At 39.5% G+C, this 15610-nt stretch overlaps 1 protein-coding gene across 1 annotated transcript in view; it reads right to left on the bottom strand.

The window, feature by feature from the left end:
* The window catches only part of DSE (dermatan sulfate epimerase), a 78348-nt gene extending 66335 nt beyond the window's left edge, over window positions 1-12013 (bottom strand). Inside the window, exon 1 of the mRNA XM_044000096.1 lies at window positions 11777-12013. The gene's annotated coding sequence lies outside the window, so the exon portion shown is untranslated. The remainder of the gene's footprint in view (window positions 1-11776) is intronic.
* Between the last annotated feature and the right edge of the window lie 3597 nt (window positions 12014-15610).

Below are 15610 nucleotides of genomic sequence, written 5' to 3'. Positions count from 1 at the left end.
TTCTTTCTCTTCAAAAATGAGAGCTCATTTGTTCAATTAAATACAGTCTATTCCCAGCAGAATGCAAACTCTTTGAGGGCAGAGATGGTTATTTTTGCCTTAGGATTCCTAGGGCCTAGCACATAATAAATAGGTGATTATTAAATTATTAAATTAATTATTGTTAAATTTGATTGGATTGATTCTTTTTCCATTTGCACTTGGCAACCTGGCTTCCACCTTCTCTCTGGCTCCAGCCACTTCCCCCTGAACCACTGAGTTGCTATGCTGAGGATGCAGAGGGTGAAGGTATTTAAGGCAGACAATATAGGGCTTTTTTTTGTTGTGGTGGTTCAGTTGTTCAGTCCTGTCTGACTCTTCATTTTTTTCTCCCCCATGGCAAAGAGGGTTAAGTGACTTGCCCACACACAGCTAGTAAGTGTCAAGTGTCTGAGGCCGCATTTGAACTCAGGTACCCCTGAATCCAAGGCTGGAGCTCTATCCATTGTGTCACCTGGCTGCCCCCGTGTCTGGCTCTTTGTGACACCATAGCAGGTCCTTCTATTCTTCACTATCTCTTGAAGTTTGTCCAAATTCATCTTCATTGTTTCCACGATACTATCTATGCATCTCATTCTCTGCCACACCCTTTTTCCTTTTGCCTTCAATCTATCCCAAAATCAGGGTCTTTTCCAATAAGTCCTGTCTTTTCATTATGTGGCCAAAGTATTTAAGCTTCTGCTTCAGTATTAGACCTTCCTGTAAACAGACTGAATTAATTTCTTTGAGTACTGACTAATTTGACCTCCTTGATGACCAAGGGACTCTCTAAAGTCTTCTCCAGCACCACCATTTGAAAGCGTTGATTCCCCCTCACTTTTCCTTTTAGTCCAAATCTCACAGCTGTACACTGCCGCTGGAAAAACCATAGCTTTGACCATATGGACCTTTGTCAGCAAGGTGATGTCTCTGCTGTTTAGTCTGCTGTCCAGATTGGCCATAGCTTTCCTTCCAAGGAGCAAGGATCTTTTCATTTCATGGCTGTGGTCATTGTCTGCTGTGATCTTTAAGCCCAAGAATATCAAATCTGACACTGCTTCCACTTCTTCTCCCTTTATTTGCCAGGAAGTGATGGGGCCAGTTGCCAAGATCTTAGGATTTTTTTTTTTCTTTCATGTTAAGATCCAAGCCAGCTTTGACACTCTCCTTTTTTACCCTTATCAAGAGGCTTCTTAATTCCTTTTCACTTAACTGTTTGCAATACCATTTATGTTGGGGGACTGATTCCTCCAGCTCCCCTTCAAACAAGATCACACTTACGCCATTCCAGAGAAATGAGATTTCCACAGTCTCCCTCAGGCACCCACTCCAATCATTAATATTATTCAGAAAATTTCTCCTTTGTATCTAACATAAATCCCTCACAGCACTTCTCCATGTCTACTTCCTCTTGCTCTGCCTTCTGTAAAGATGAAAAACAGCTGTTCACCATCCTCTTTGAAAGACCTCTTTGCATTCTTGTACTTCTTTAAAATTAATATCCCAAGGGGCAGCTAGGTGGCGCAGTGGATAGAGCACTGGCCTTGGAGTCAGGAATACCTGAGTTCAAATCCAGCCTCAGACACTTAACACTTACTAGCTGTGTGATCCTGGGCAAGTCACTTAACCCCAATTGCCTTACTTAAAAAAAAAATTAATATCCCTCAGTTTTCTCTTCTTTAAGTACAATACTCCCAGGTCCTCATAGGCCTTATTTTCAGCCCTTTGATTCCTATTTTTTTTTTTTCTGAATGTTCTCCAAGTTATTTACAACTAGCATTAGGCAACCTTCCTCACACAAGCTGAGGAAATGCTCATGCCATGAAGCTGCACTAAGAAGAGATCCCAGGTTGCTTCTTCCACGCCTGCATCGGTCATTCCCACTGCCCCCCCCCCCCGCCCCAATAAAAGTGCAAAACTTGCAAGTAATGCTTAGTCAATAAACATTTGTTGAGTGCCTACTATGAGCCAGACACTCTGATAGATGCTAGGGATATAAAGGAAGCCAAAACACAATCCTTGCTGTCCAGGATCAACAGTCTAATGGGGAAGATGATATGTAAACAACTAAATACCTGCAAGCTATATATAAGATAAATTTGAAATAATTAACAGAGAGAAGGCATTAGAATTAAGGGCATTCAAGAAAAGCTTCTTATAGTCCATGGGATTTTAGTTGGCTCTTGAAAGAAGCCAGGAGGCATTGGGGACAACCAGTGAAAATGTTCACTGATCCTTTCCTTATTTCTCTTCTGGAATAGTGTAGTTAACCTGAACACAAATTCCAAAAAAGGCTGATATTTAAGCAATTTATAAAATTCTATGAATGACTTACTTATATTTTATTTTGGATACAGTGACTCAAATAATAATAACAAAAACACCAGATCTGGGAGGTGGGGTAAGCTAACAGTTGGAACTGTGGTAAGCAAACTACTTCTGACACAGGTGTTGTGTTGCAGCTGTACAGAATTCTGACCTCTACATCTGGCTCACATTCTTTTTGGATGTAACATAAACCTTGGCAAGAATCCATCTGAAACATTTAGGCCAGTAAAATACCCAATCAGTAAATTACAGTGTCACGCAGATTTTGATTACTTATATCACCTATAGCTATTTACACCTGATTTTTTAAAAACTTGATTCATTTTGAAGAACTGTTCCAAAGATTAAATTATACTTTAGGGCTCTGAATTTGCATACAGACTATATTTTAAACAATATCAATTCATGCAACCAACAGTAATGTTGCCTTTTTCTTAAAGGATTTGCAACCAAATACACTCATTTTCCCACCATGGAAAGTCATCAATTCAAGTAGTAAATCCAATATCTTACTCGAGTATTTCACATCAATAGTAACAAATACTCATCTTCCCCATTCTCCCTTAAAACTCCATTTTTGGAGCTAGGGCATGCAGATTCAACTTTGGGGGTGGGGCATAAGTTTTGTAGGCTTCAAAAAATCCAATTTACTGAGCTAGTTATGTGAAAATATTTAATATATCTTGATTTATTCAACATATAAAACTTTACAAGTTGAGTTTTACTGAGTACTTTGTATTTTAAAAATGAAATGACAAGTTTATTTTTGAAAAGGAGCTTAAATACAATCATTACTTACTGAACATAAAGCACAGTAATAACTTGAACACACTTTATGGGGCTATTGCTATAATCAGCTGAATGAACAGAGAACTATGGATTTGGAATGGGGCAGGACCTTAAATATCAATTAATCTATCCCCTTAATTTTATACATGATACTAGCCCAGAATGGGTCAGTGATTCACCCCTGGTCCCTGGTAGCAAGAAGTAGAACCAGAATATAAACCCATGTCTGATGATTTCAAGCTGCTAATGGCAGAACAAAATACACATTTGACCTTTTGGGGCAGAGACAAATATTTTACTGTATGGACACTCGAAATAAAGTGGTTACAGATCAGACACCAAGTGCATATTCCATTTGGGTATAAGGAGCAGGTTACTGCACACATATCATTTCATATGCCCTCACAAATGGACATAACCACATCCAATGATTACAAGCCATTCTCAATGTAACAGGCAGTATGCATACTAAGTCAATTTCATTATGATCGCCACAGTTTTGTAGTATTCTTGTAGTAGAAAATTTTATTCCCTCAAGAACTGTGTATAAAAAGTTGATAGAGTGACAAACTGAACAAGTCTTTAAGAAACTTTTAAGAAGAACCCAAACAAATGGTAGGAAATTCAATGACAAAATCAGCACTAGTTAAAATTCATAGTGTCATCCTGAATTTATGGGTGGGGCAAACTGCTACAGTCACGTAATTAACAGACTGTCTCACCATTAACTCTTTTTTGTTTGTTTATTTCAAAAATTCAGCTGCTTCTTCTTGGTAACTTCCAGAGGCTCTTTGGGCCTCTCTCCTCACTGTAGATTTAACAGATGCTTCTGAGGAAGCCTTCATTGAATATGAATTCTAAACAACGAACAGGCTGGCGCTTGCCTGTATCTGTCAGAAGCAGACAAAATACGAAATTCAGCTCCAGGCTCTGCTAGTAGGAGTTTGGGCCTCATGGTGGAATCTTTACCTGACGGCAGGGAAGAGAGGAGGCAAGGGAGGTGAGAGTAAATTAATCAGTGGAGAAGCTGGGAAAATGGTGAGCTAGGGTACTTTCCTAAAAGGCATATAAAAATGCTAGAGAGCTGGTCTATTGCAAGGGGAAAAGTAAAGGGAAACAGAGAGGGAGATAAGGAAATAAGAAACTGAATTTTCAGGGCTTAGAAAATATATATTTATAATAATAATGAACATCTCCCAGTTTAGGCTACACACAGAACTGTCACTGTGCTGTTGTGACTCAAAGGAGATTCGTCAAAATAAATGCTTATTGAACGAATGAAATGACTGTTCCAGGTACTGTGTGGGATAGTCCTTCTTCTCAATGAGCTTACATTCCACAGGGAATAAATGACAGTTACAGAGATAAGTATTAAAAAAAAAAAAGGAATGGGGGAGGATGGTAGAACATTAACAAACTCCAGGAATGAGGAGAGATATCGTGTAGAAAATGGCTTGAGATTAGCTCTGAAGGAGGTAGGTATTGAAGAGGTAGAATGAGGCTGGGGATTTAAGGCATTTCAGGCATGGCAGGGCAGCCTGTGCAAAAGTTTAGAGGTGGAAGACAGAATGTCAGGTACAAAAAACATCAATTAGGCCAGTTGGGCTGGAATGTAAAATGTGTCAGGGGCTATGATGTGAAATCATTTGAAAGAGACGGCCAGGGTCAGGTTATGACGGGTTTTAAATGCTAAGCCCTGGAATTTATAATTTAACCTAGGGACAATCAAGATCCACCAAATCTTCCTAAGCAGAGGAGTGCCGTGGTCAGAAGTGTGCTTTAGAAACAGCAATTTGGCAGCTGTTTGGAGGATAGATTAGAGAGAGGAGGGAATGGAGCCCAGTTAGCAGGCTATTGTGAAATGGTCAAGGAGAGAGGAGATGAGGGCCTGCCTGAAGTATATATGTAAAGTGCTTTACAAAATTTGAAGTAATTATATGTTAGTTATTAAAATAATAACTATTATTATCACTAAAAGATTCACTCTCTTTGTATACTAATCTTTTAGTCTACCTGATACATATATGAGATTTACCTGGGTACAAAAAAGCCTAGATATCATTACTGACCATCTTCTCTACCAAGTTTAATGAACAAAGTTACTACTATACTGCATTTATACAGGTAGTATTGGGGGGAGGTGGCAATAATAGAAGGTAAAGTACATTCATTTTCAAGCAGCAAACTACCCCGTCAATATATTATGAACCAATCTTGGGTTGCAAAGTCAGTATTCCTTCCTTCCTTCCTTCCTTCCTTCCTTCCTTCCTTCCTTCCTTCCTTCCTTCCTTCCTTCCTTCCTTTCTTTCTTTTTTTTCTTTCTTTCTTCATTCCTTCCTCCCTCCCTTCTCTCCCTTCCTTCCTTTCTTTCTCTTTCTGTATTACAGACCATTGTCAATAGCCATTAGTGCTTTCTATAGCAGTCAATTCTTTATTAATTGAGCAAATACAAAGGAAGAGAGGGTCATTACTGTATCAAGTAGGTAACACTTAGTTCTTCTCAATTAACTTGGAGAATGCTGGCACATACAAATGCATGGCCACTGGAGAAATGAGCAGATAAATTGTAGTGTAGCTAATGTAACATGATAAGCAGAAGGACTGTGCTCTAGTTAGCCCACCTCTGGAATATAGGATCTAATTCTGGGTATAACATTTTAGAAGGGCCCTTCATAACCTGGAGCACATCAGAGGAGGGTGACCAAAATGAGAGAGATTTTGGTTCAACATAAGGGCTGTCCAAAAATGCTTTGACAAGTATTCAGTTCACCATCACTAGACGTCTTCATAAAAAGGCAAGAGGTTAGATGATCACTTTTCTAAATTCTAAAAAGGGGATTTATATTTCAGGTACAGGTTGTACTAGATAACCTCTGAGGTCCCTGGTGATTTTAATACACTGTGATTCTATAAATTGACTATAGGAATTAAACTCATACTCTTCATTTCCCTTTAATTTCAGCCTCAGACATTCTTGAGAAATAAAATAAATGAAGGTGATGAAAAGCTTTTTTTTTTTTAGAACGTGAATATATATGCTTTCTTTAAAATCTCAGTGAATTTGTTGTATTCCTAGCCTATCACCATTGGTTCAATCTTTAATAATATGGTAAAGAGCAAGATAATGTATGTTTGTTAAGTAGAAATGAAAGAACATGCAGCTACATTTGGAAAAAAACATTATTGAGATTTAAAGAAAAGCTTCTGGGATGTCAAAATGATATATTATCAAAGGTGTTTCAGTTATTTTTCAGTTGTGTCCAACAGTTTGTGACCCCATTTGGGGTTTTCTTGGCAAAGATAGTGGAATGGTTTGCCATCTCCTTCTCCAGGTCATTTTATAGATGAGGAAATGGAAGCAAACAGGGTTAAGTGACTTGCTCATGGTAACACACTTAGTGTCTGAGGTGAGATTTGAACTCGGGAAAATGAAAATATCCACTGTACCACCTCCTTGTACCTTTTATAATTGTATACAGTTATCTGGAAAATCCAAGTAAAAATTTTTGGCCTTCCCTTTGTACCAGAGAAGAAGTCTGAATTATTATGGTTTTAAAAGAAAAAATGTTGATATTATACTATACTATACATTTATTTTATGCATTCCTGAGTTTCTAAACTTTTTTGGTGTCATCTGTGGCTTCTGCAAAACTACCCCCAAATTCCCATTTAATTTTTTGTGTCCCCCCAATTCCCATTTAATTTCTTATGCCCACCCATGACGCATTGAAACCACAATAGGGAGAGTCGATATTATTGTTTGACATAATTAAATTTACTTAGAGATTTTCCCTTTTGATTTTAGTATGGAATTTCCTTCAAGAGTTATTTTCAGTGTTTTGACAGCATTCAAGGGGGGAAAAGGTATTATAGTTAAGGAAATTAAATTCAATAAGTTATAGAGTTCTATAACTTGGCAAACAATTCAGAATTCTCTAAGAAGTTACTTTCCTGCATTATGGGTAGGTATATCCTTTATATCTATGTGATCAACTTAATAATGAAGGGTAGTTTGCAGCTACTGGGATTTATAGACTATCAAAGATAAACGTAGGGTTAACCATTTAATCACAGCAATAAAAGTCAAGCTTCCAAAGGCTTCATCTTGGAAAAGCGACCTGCCCATTACTATTACCACCGACACAACTACTGAAGACCAGGAAAGCAAAATTCTCACCATCAAAGACCTTAGCATTAGACATTGACATTAGAAAAGGATATGGTCTTATTAGTGGAAATTCCAATGAAGATTCATTACCATCTGCTTCAATGTTAAACCCTAAGGACCATGAAGACTCTGTATTTGACTCGCAGCTTTTGGTGCTGCTAAAAGTGTTGTCTCTCCCTTCTAGCTCCTTGAGACCAAGGTCTGTCTTACTTTTTTATCTTTATCTTCAGTGCCTAGCACAGTGCTTGCCATAGAGTAAGCATTTAGCAATTTAAAAAATTATTCATTCATTCGATTTTGAATGTTGACAGTGACAGCATGCTAAAGAGGTGGCTTGATGTAGAGGTGTAGACTGGACTAGCAGCAAAGACATTTAGGGCCTAATTCCAGTTCTGCCACTATTGTAGCTGTGTAGCCATTCTTGTGTAAATCACTTAGTTTCTCTGGACTTCAGTCTCCTAATCAATAAAATGAAGAGATTAGACCAGATGCTAAGACCTCTTTCGAGTTTAAAACCCCAAGATTCTAAATTAAAGCAACTATTCCACCTTATTGTGTTCATTGAATGTTTGTCCTAACTACTTAAGTTATCTTGTTTAAGTCTGTTTACTTTTCTTAGTTTATGTATAAAATGCAGACAATGCCACTCATTTCAATTTATACCAAAAGTGTTATTTTCATTGTGAAATAAAATGTGCTGTGTTAAAAAACTTTGAAAAAAAGAAATTATACAAATTCTAGGCATTATTATACAATTTCTATTATAGCTTTTACATTTCAATAACTACATTTGGAAATTGTTGATTTCTAGCAAGTTCCCATGAAAGAATATAGCCAATAGAGGTTTTTTTAATCTCCCTTTCTCAAATACCAAGACACATGTCAACATGTAGAAAGGAGAATTTGTTAGCACACAGTCACAGTCCTCTTCACCAATATTTTAATGCTTTCCATCTCATTTTCTCTACCTGGACAGTTTATACAACTCCTACAGCCCAGTTAATGAAAACTCTCTTGTTCCTGAGAATGAAGTTAGATAGATAACCGGAGTCACAGAATCATAGAATTGGAAGACACCTTTGAAGTCATTTAGAGCAGGCCCCTCAGTTTTGAAAAGTGCTAAAATTCACAAACTCTCACAAGAAAAAAACATTTTATTAATAAGATATATACATTTATATATTATATATTGTCTGTCTTTCTATCAACTATTTATATCTATCCATCCATCTATCTATCTATCATCTACCTATCTATTATCTATTTTAGAATTTATACAGAATGTTCCAGAAGTTTTAGTACAGTTTTACGTTTTAATAATGTTTAATCTTTAAAATCTTTAATAATGTTAATTGTAACTAACATTTTTGTTGCTCATTTCTCTCTTTTGAAAAAAAAACCAGTAACAGGGACAAAATATTTGCATCAAGATGTTATGAGTCCAATATTTATTTGCATTTTTCTATGACAAAAATGCTATTTTAGAAGTTCCTTTCTACTTTTGAGAACTGTTAAATATCACTGACCTGTATTTCCCATTTTTTTTTCTCTTCCTCTTTTTCTCTTAAGTTGAAATCATAATGATGGGCTGGGGGCCATTTATTAATGTTCATACAAAACAATATTATCTCAATTAGGTATTATAAAACGATCTACTAAATCAAGAAGTAGGAGTTAAGTTTTTTTTTAAAAGATTTTTATATCACAATTATAAATAAAGGAACATTGAAAATTAACAACATATCATTTTAAAATGATCATATGGTATAGCTCTTATCTAATGATTCCCTTTATGAATGATGTAATATCTGAGACTGAAATATCCACTGAAAATTAGGGATCAAAGAAAGGCTTTCAAGAACTGCTTCAGGGACAATAATCCTTTCATCCTGTAATGCTTGTCAAACAACATCAGGCTAACTGGACTATGTGGCAATCTTATATTCCTAAAAGACTCAGAATATTTGACTTGGTAATACATTGTGCTTTCTTTATACTTAGTCCCCAACCTAAAAAGGAGGAACCTGAAATAGGTTCTGAGAAAGACAGAACTAAGAACAGAACCCTTCATTTCTTCATTGATAAGAACATACTGATATGTTCTACCTTAAGTTTCTACTTCCTTCAAAGTCTTTTTTGGGAGAACTCCACTGTACTTTGAGGGAGATATGAATGGTTTTAAAAAAGAATTGCCAACATTAACTTTAAAAGTCACAGGTTTGGTTTAATTAAACTTAATTTTAAGGAGAAGCAGCATGGCTCAGTAGTTGGTGAGCTAGCCTCAAAGCACAGAAAATCTGGGTTCGGATGTCACCTCTGACACAAATAGGCAGGGTAACCCTGGTCAAGTCACTTAACCTCAAAGGGTTATATCATTCTAGATCATTCTCTAAGACCACCTTGCAGAGAAAGAGCTTCTTCTTCATGGCAAATTAAACCTAGACCAATCAAACTGCAGGCTTGGTCCTTTAAACTTAATGTAAATAATACTGTGGTTATAACACAAACTAAGAAAATTCAAGATTAAAATAAGCTTCCCTTTCTTAGGGTGCTTTTGGGAAGTTTTCTATTTAGTTATATATTCGACTCTACCTTACCTTAGTTATATACCGTATCTTAGAGTCCTATTAGATTCTGAGCTTTTTGAATGCAGGAAATATGTCTTATTCACTTTTGTATCTCCCACAGCTTCTATGATAGTGTCTTATGCACAGCTGGCATTCAACAATAAACATTTGTTGATTGAAAGACAGTTACTGCTAGATGTGAGATAACTAGTATCCTACATCTACCTTAATTTATTTCACCTCTTTACTGAAGTGACCTTAAAAGGAGTTCAGTTGGAGTAAATTAAAAAAAAAAAAAAGATAGCACAAAGGGACCAAATTACCCTTAATAGTGATCCACTATCTTTCCTTTAGGAACATTATTTTTTTTTTCAGACCTGTGGCTGCATAATAGCACTAATTTTACTATAATATGAAGTACTAATGCATGCTAATCACCAAATATTCAGCATCCCAATTTTATAGAACAAAGATAAGCAGAAAACTAGGGGAAAGAGGGTTTGTTTTGACACAGTAAAATCCTAGTCTGAAAAACAAACTCAAAATTTTAAATACAATTTTTGAAGCAATCTCTAAGTGAGAAAGTTCACTGTCCAATTTAATGCAACATGAACTAGCTACTTCGAAGTAGTCACAGTAGAAAAATAAATGAAGACTTTATTAACTGCCTCTCCAGCAAAACTGAAATGTGGCATTTCCTGTTCAAAGTGTTAGCAGCAATAAACAAAATTCAGACTTTAAGATTCTTTTCAGAAATGAAACCAATCTTAAATAATCTCATAAGAAACTCTCTCAAAATACACCCTCCCGGGGTGGGGGGGAGTTGTGAAGGAGGGGGGGGGGTCAAGAATGGAGTCTCTGTTTCCTTCAAGGAAAAATGAACCTGAAAAGTCTCTCTCTCTCTCTCCCCTCCCCCCCCCCCCATCAAGCAAGAACTTGTACCCTTGTGGATTAAAACAGCAGTGAGTCCATGTGGCATCACTTACAGAACTTCTCAGTTTGTGTGAGTCAAAGTGCTGGGCCACCCCATAGACATAACCCCAAAACCCAGAGACAACTATGAAGCACAGACCATAAGGCGGCAAAGAAATAAGGTGTTCTCGTTTCGCTCTTTCTCTGTCTCTCTGTCTCTGTCTCTCTCCTCTCCCTCTCTCTCTCTTCCCTTCCTGCCCCTCCGCTCCCCGTAAGTGTTGGTGGACCTATAGGTATCTGGAAGCCAACATTGGAGGAAGCTTAGGATGTGCTTCCTCGGATATGATTCTGAGGCCCCAAATTGGGCCAGTTTGTAGAGAGGAAAGATCCTCTGAGCACCCTCCTCTCCCCCCCGCCGCCTCCCCGTAACTCCAACACGTCAAGGGGTCAAGGAAGCGGGGAGGAGAGGGGAAGGAAAGATATGAGGGCTGGGAGAAGTCAGTGCCCAGGAAACTTACCCCAGGGAGAGAGAGGGGCTGTGGGCGATGGCGTATGTGCCCCAAAACAGTTTAGTAGTATTGGATCTCCCGGTCTACCTATCACTGTGTCAGTCCTTTAAATTGAGGAGGGAGCAAGAGGAGAGAAGGTAGCCGATGCTGTCTGTGCAGCCTCTGACTCGTGGCTTCACTCCTTGCTCCCTCGCCTCTCTCTTGGGAGCAGGGGCTGGGAAGCTCCGCCGCGCTCCTCTCGGGGTCAGAGCCAGTAGCTCCCGGCCCAGTTCGGCCCGAGCGCAGCGGACCGGGGCTAGCTAGAGGTGCCCGTAACTTTCCACCGCTCCCCCAGCCTTTCCGACGGAGATGCTCCTGTCCCGGCCGCCTCCTCCCCACTACAATCCAGAGAGGCCGGGGCACACTTGAAACTTGCTCGAGGAAACTTTGTGCGCTCCGAGCGCTCTCGCTCCAGTCCCCGCGCCCTCTCCGCTCATCCCACTTACCGCTCACGGGCCGCTGCAGCCGCTCAGTCCTCGGCAGGCTCCTCGTCTTGGCCCGGGCTATCCGGCCCCTGCCGCCCCGTTTTCACTCCATGGCGGCCGGAGCCTTGGGTGGGGGAAGCCCGCCTCCCCTGGCGCCCCTCAGTCCCCGCTGCTCCATGGATGTGCGCCAGAACTCCTCGGTCTGCGCCTCTCCTCCACCGCCCCCTGGGATGCGCTAGCCGCCAGAGCCTATGGCCAGGCGGGAGAAACTGGGTCCGCAAGGAGGGCTAGCTAGGGGGTGGGGTGGGGCGTGTGGGGGGTGGGGGCAGGGAGGCCGAGGGGAGGGGAAGCTGTGCCTAGGCTCCACTATTGGGGGGGGGGGGGAGGAGGAGGGAAGGAGGGAGGGAGGGAGGGAGAGGGGGAGGAAACCGCAACGTCACCAAAGCCAGCTGTGAACTGGGGAGGAGACTGGGACCTGGGGAACCCCTTCCTCCAGCAATGCCTCTTTCCCCCCAACCCTTTGCCAGGCCTTCTCTTCCAGTCTTTATCGTATCAGAAGCCCTTCGTTTCAGCTTTTCCTGCAAGGCATACAGGAATGAAAGAATTTTGGGTCCTGCGAGATGCAGCTCTAATGCTTCCTTTGGCCACCCAGGTCACCTCCCATAACCCTAGGGAAAGAGAAGCTGTGGTTAGAAATGGGTCTGGGTGTCTCCCTAACCCCACACGCAGAGGAAGGAGCTCTGGAATTTTGGTTCTCTTACCTGGAAAATGAGTGGGTTTAGACTGGATGATTTTTAAAGTCCCCCCCCCCCCCGTTCTAAAAATCCTATGGTCCTATAAAGTTGAGTCTCTGGAACAATATCATTTAGCTTCATACATTCTACAAAGAGAAAGAAGTCACCAACCTATTCAAGGACAGCTCCTAAGTGACCTAGGGGTAACTTTAGCGGTAGACTGTAGTAACTGAGCCATGTGGATAGTCTCAATCCTCCTAAGAATTGGGATGAGGGGAGGGGTTTCACTGCAGTTGCATCAGACACTACGTTTTTTAAAAAATAGTGCCTCAAATTCTCATTAGACAACTACAAAATCTCAAGTATTTTCCCAAAATATGATGAAATAGGCATTGTGTCCTTTCTTCAGACATCTAAACATTCTACATTATTCTCCTGGAATTTGGCTTCTAGAAGTGCTGTAGAGAACAGTTTGACTTCGCTAAGGAATTTAGAAAGTGAGTTTTCTTTGAGGTTTGATTGATTCAATATGCCGATTGCTTATGTCAGAAACTTGAATCCAAACTAGTGTGAGTCCTTATTTCGATCCAATTCCCATCTCAATCAGGAAAAGCACAATTTTACAGGAATTGTATTCAGGAGTAATCAGAATCTTGTTTAAAATTTCATTTGATATTTTATTTTGTAATTTTAAATAGATCTTCATCTTCTCCCCATTTATTTTTCTTCATTGATGACACAATCGATTTACTGTTGAGCTAGCTTTTCAATTATTTTCCATTTGGTTATGGTGGCAGTAGGGCATAATAACTAGACTAATGACCAAGAGGGGATCTTTAGAATAACATTGATATAGCACCCACTATATGCCTGGTGTTTTACAAATATTATCTTATTAGATCTTTACAACAACCCTGAGAGGTAGGTGCTATTATTATCCCCATTTTAAAGCTGAGTAAACAGAGGTAAATAGAGATTAAGTGACTTGGCCAAGGTCACAAGGCTACATTTAAACTCAGGTCTTCCAGACTCCAGGTCCAGCACTCTATCCGCTGAACCCTCCAGGGGCCCCAGCTAGAACCCTTTAGTGTAGGATGAGCTAAGAATTCTAATAGCTAGCATCTGCATAGTGCTTTAAGGTGTCCCAAGTAGTTTAGAAATTTCTCATTTTACCCCCCACAACAACCCAGGAGAAGTAGGTGCGATTATTATTTCTATTTTAAGGAGGAGGAAAATAAGGCCAAAAGGGAAAATAAGACCTTGTGCCCAGGGCCCCAAAGCCAGGAAGAGTCTTCAGTGTATGTAAACTACATAGACAATATACAAACATGGAGCAATCCTGGCTTGTATTTCAGAACCCTGGGGCCTTTCCTCTCTCCATTCCAGGATGACCACAGAAGTGTGGATTAGGGTTGTTGTCTCAACAAAGAAACCAATACTGGCTTGGGACAGTGTAAGGGTCTGATATCAAACCAAAAACTTTCCGACACCAAGTGGATTGGAACCCAGGGGTCTTCAGAATCGATTTTCCCATATGTCTGCCAGGAATTAACCCCTTCTCTCTTTATCCCTACCAAGAGCAGCTGAAAGTACTCAGGACATCTAGTCTGCATTGAAATCCCTGGAACAACCTTATGCTTTGGAGTCCAGAGAACCCAGAATTTAGAAGCATTGATCTACATTTAAATGCTGAACTACATTTAAATGCTGAATGATGGGTGCCAAATACTCAAAGACATTTGACAATCACTAATTCTGAAGTGGAAAGAGCAGTGAAGATATAAACTTTCTGGAAAACAAACAAAATGCTTTGTAAAGCCACTTTAGCTATGGCCAACAAAATGAGGATTGCCAATCCTTTAAGGTAAAGTAGGGCTGTACCCATGATGACAATTTCTTTTTTGAAGTGAGTTCATAGAAAAATAGAAAGTATGCTTTAAATCAGGGCTTCTTACACTTTTTCCACTTGAGACCCCTTTTCGCCAGAGAAATTTTGACTCCAGGCACAGAGGTGTATACAATAGGTACATATAACGTTTTACTGTTGCCAAATTTTTTGAGACCCCCACATTCAGTTACTTGACCCCATATGGGGTACAAAGCTTAAGAAGCTTTGTATTAAATCACCATTGATTAGAGATATGCAAATTAAAACAACTTTAACGTACTACCTCATATCTATCAGGGTGGCTTACATGACAGAAAAGGAAAATGATAAATGCTGGAGAGAATGTGGAAAAATAAGGACACTAATGTATTGCTGGTGGAATTGTAAACTGGTTCAACCACTCTGGAGAACAATTTGGAGCTATGTTCAAAGGGCTATCAAATTGTGCATACCCTTTGACCCAGCAATACCACCACAAGGTATGTATTCCCAAAGAGATCAAAGAAAAGGAAAAAAAAAGATCTATATGCACAAAAACATTTATAGCAGCTCTTTTTGTAGTAGCAACAAAATTGGAAATCAAGAGGATGCCCATCAATTGGGGAATGACTGAACAAGTTGTGGTATATGTGATGGAATACTACTGTGCTATAAGAAATGTCAAGCAGGATGGATTCAGGAAAACCTGGGAAGACTGATGCAAAGTGAAACAAGTAGAAACAAGAACATCGTACATAGTAACAATAATATTATAACTATGATTAATTGTGGAAGACTTAGCTACTCTGATCAATACAATGATTTAAAACAATTCCCAAGGACCCATGATGAAAATTGCTTTCTACCTCTAGGGAGAAAACTGATGAACTGAATGCAATTTGAAGCATACTTTTTTTTTTTTTTTTGCATGGGGCAATGAGGGTTAAGTGACTTGCCCAGGGTCACACAGCTAGTGTCAAGTGTCTGAGGCCGGATTTGAACTCAGGTCCTCCTGAATCCAGGGCTGGTGCTCTATCCACTGCACCACCTAGCTGCCCCCTGAAGCATACTTTCTCTTGCCCCAACACTTTAAAATATTTCTTGCTTTTTGTCTTTTTTTCCAACATGGCTAATATGGAAATGTTTTGTATGATTTCACATGTATAATTAATATCACATTGTTTGCCTTCTCAATTGGGTGGAGGAGGGGCAGGAAGGAAGAAGAGATTTTGGAACTCAAATTTTAAAAAATGT

This window comes from Dromiciops gliroides, chromosome 4, assembly GCF_019393635.1.
Source record: "Dromiciops gliroides isolate mDroGli1 chromosome 4, mDroGli1.pri, whole genome shotgun sequence".
NCBI classification, from domain to species: Eukaryota; Metazoa; Chordata; class Mammalia; order Microbiotheria; family Microbiotheriidae; genus Dromiciops; species Dromiciops gliroides.
This window is presented reverse-complemented; position numbering and strand designations above follow the sequence as displayed.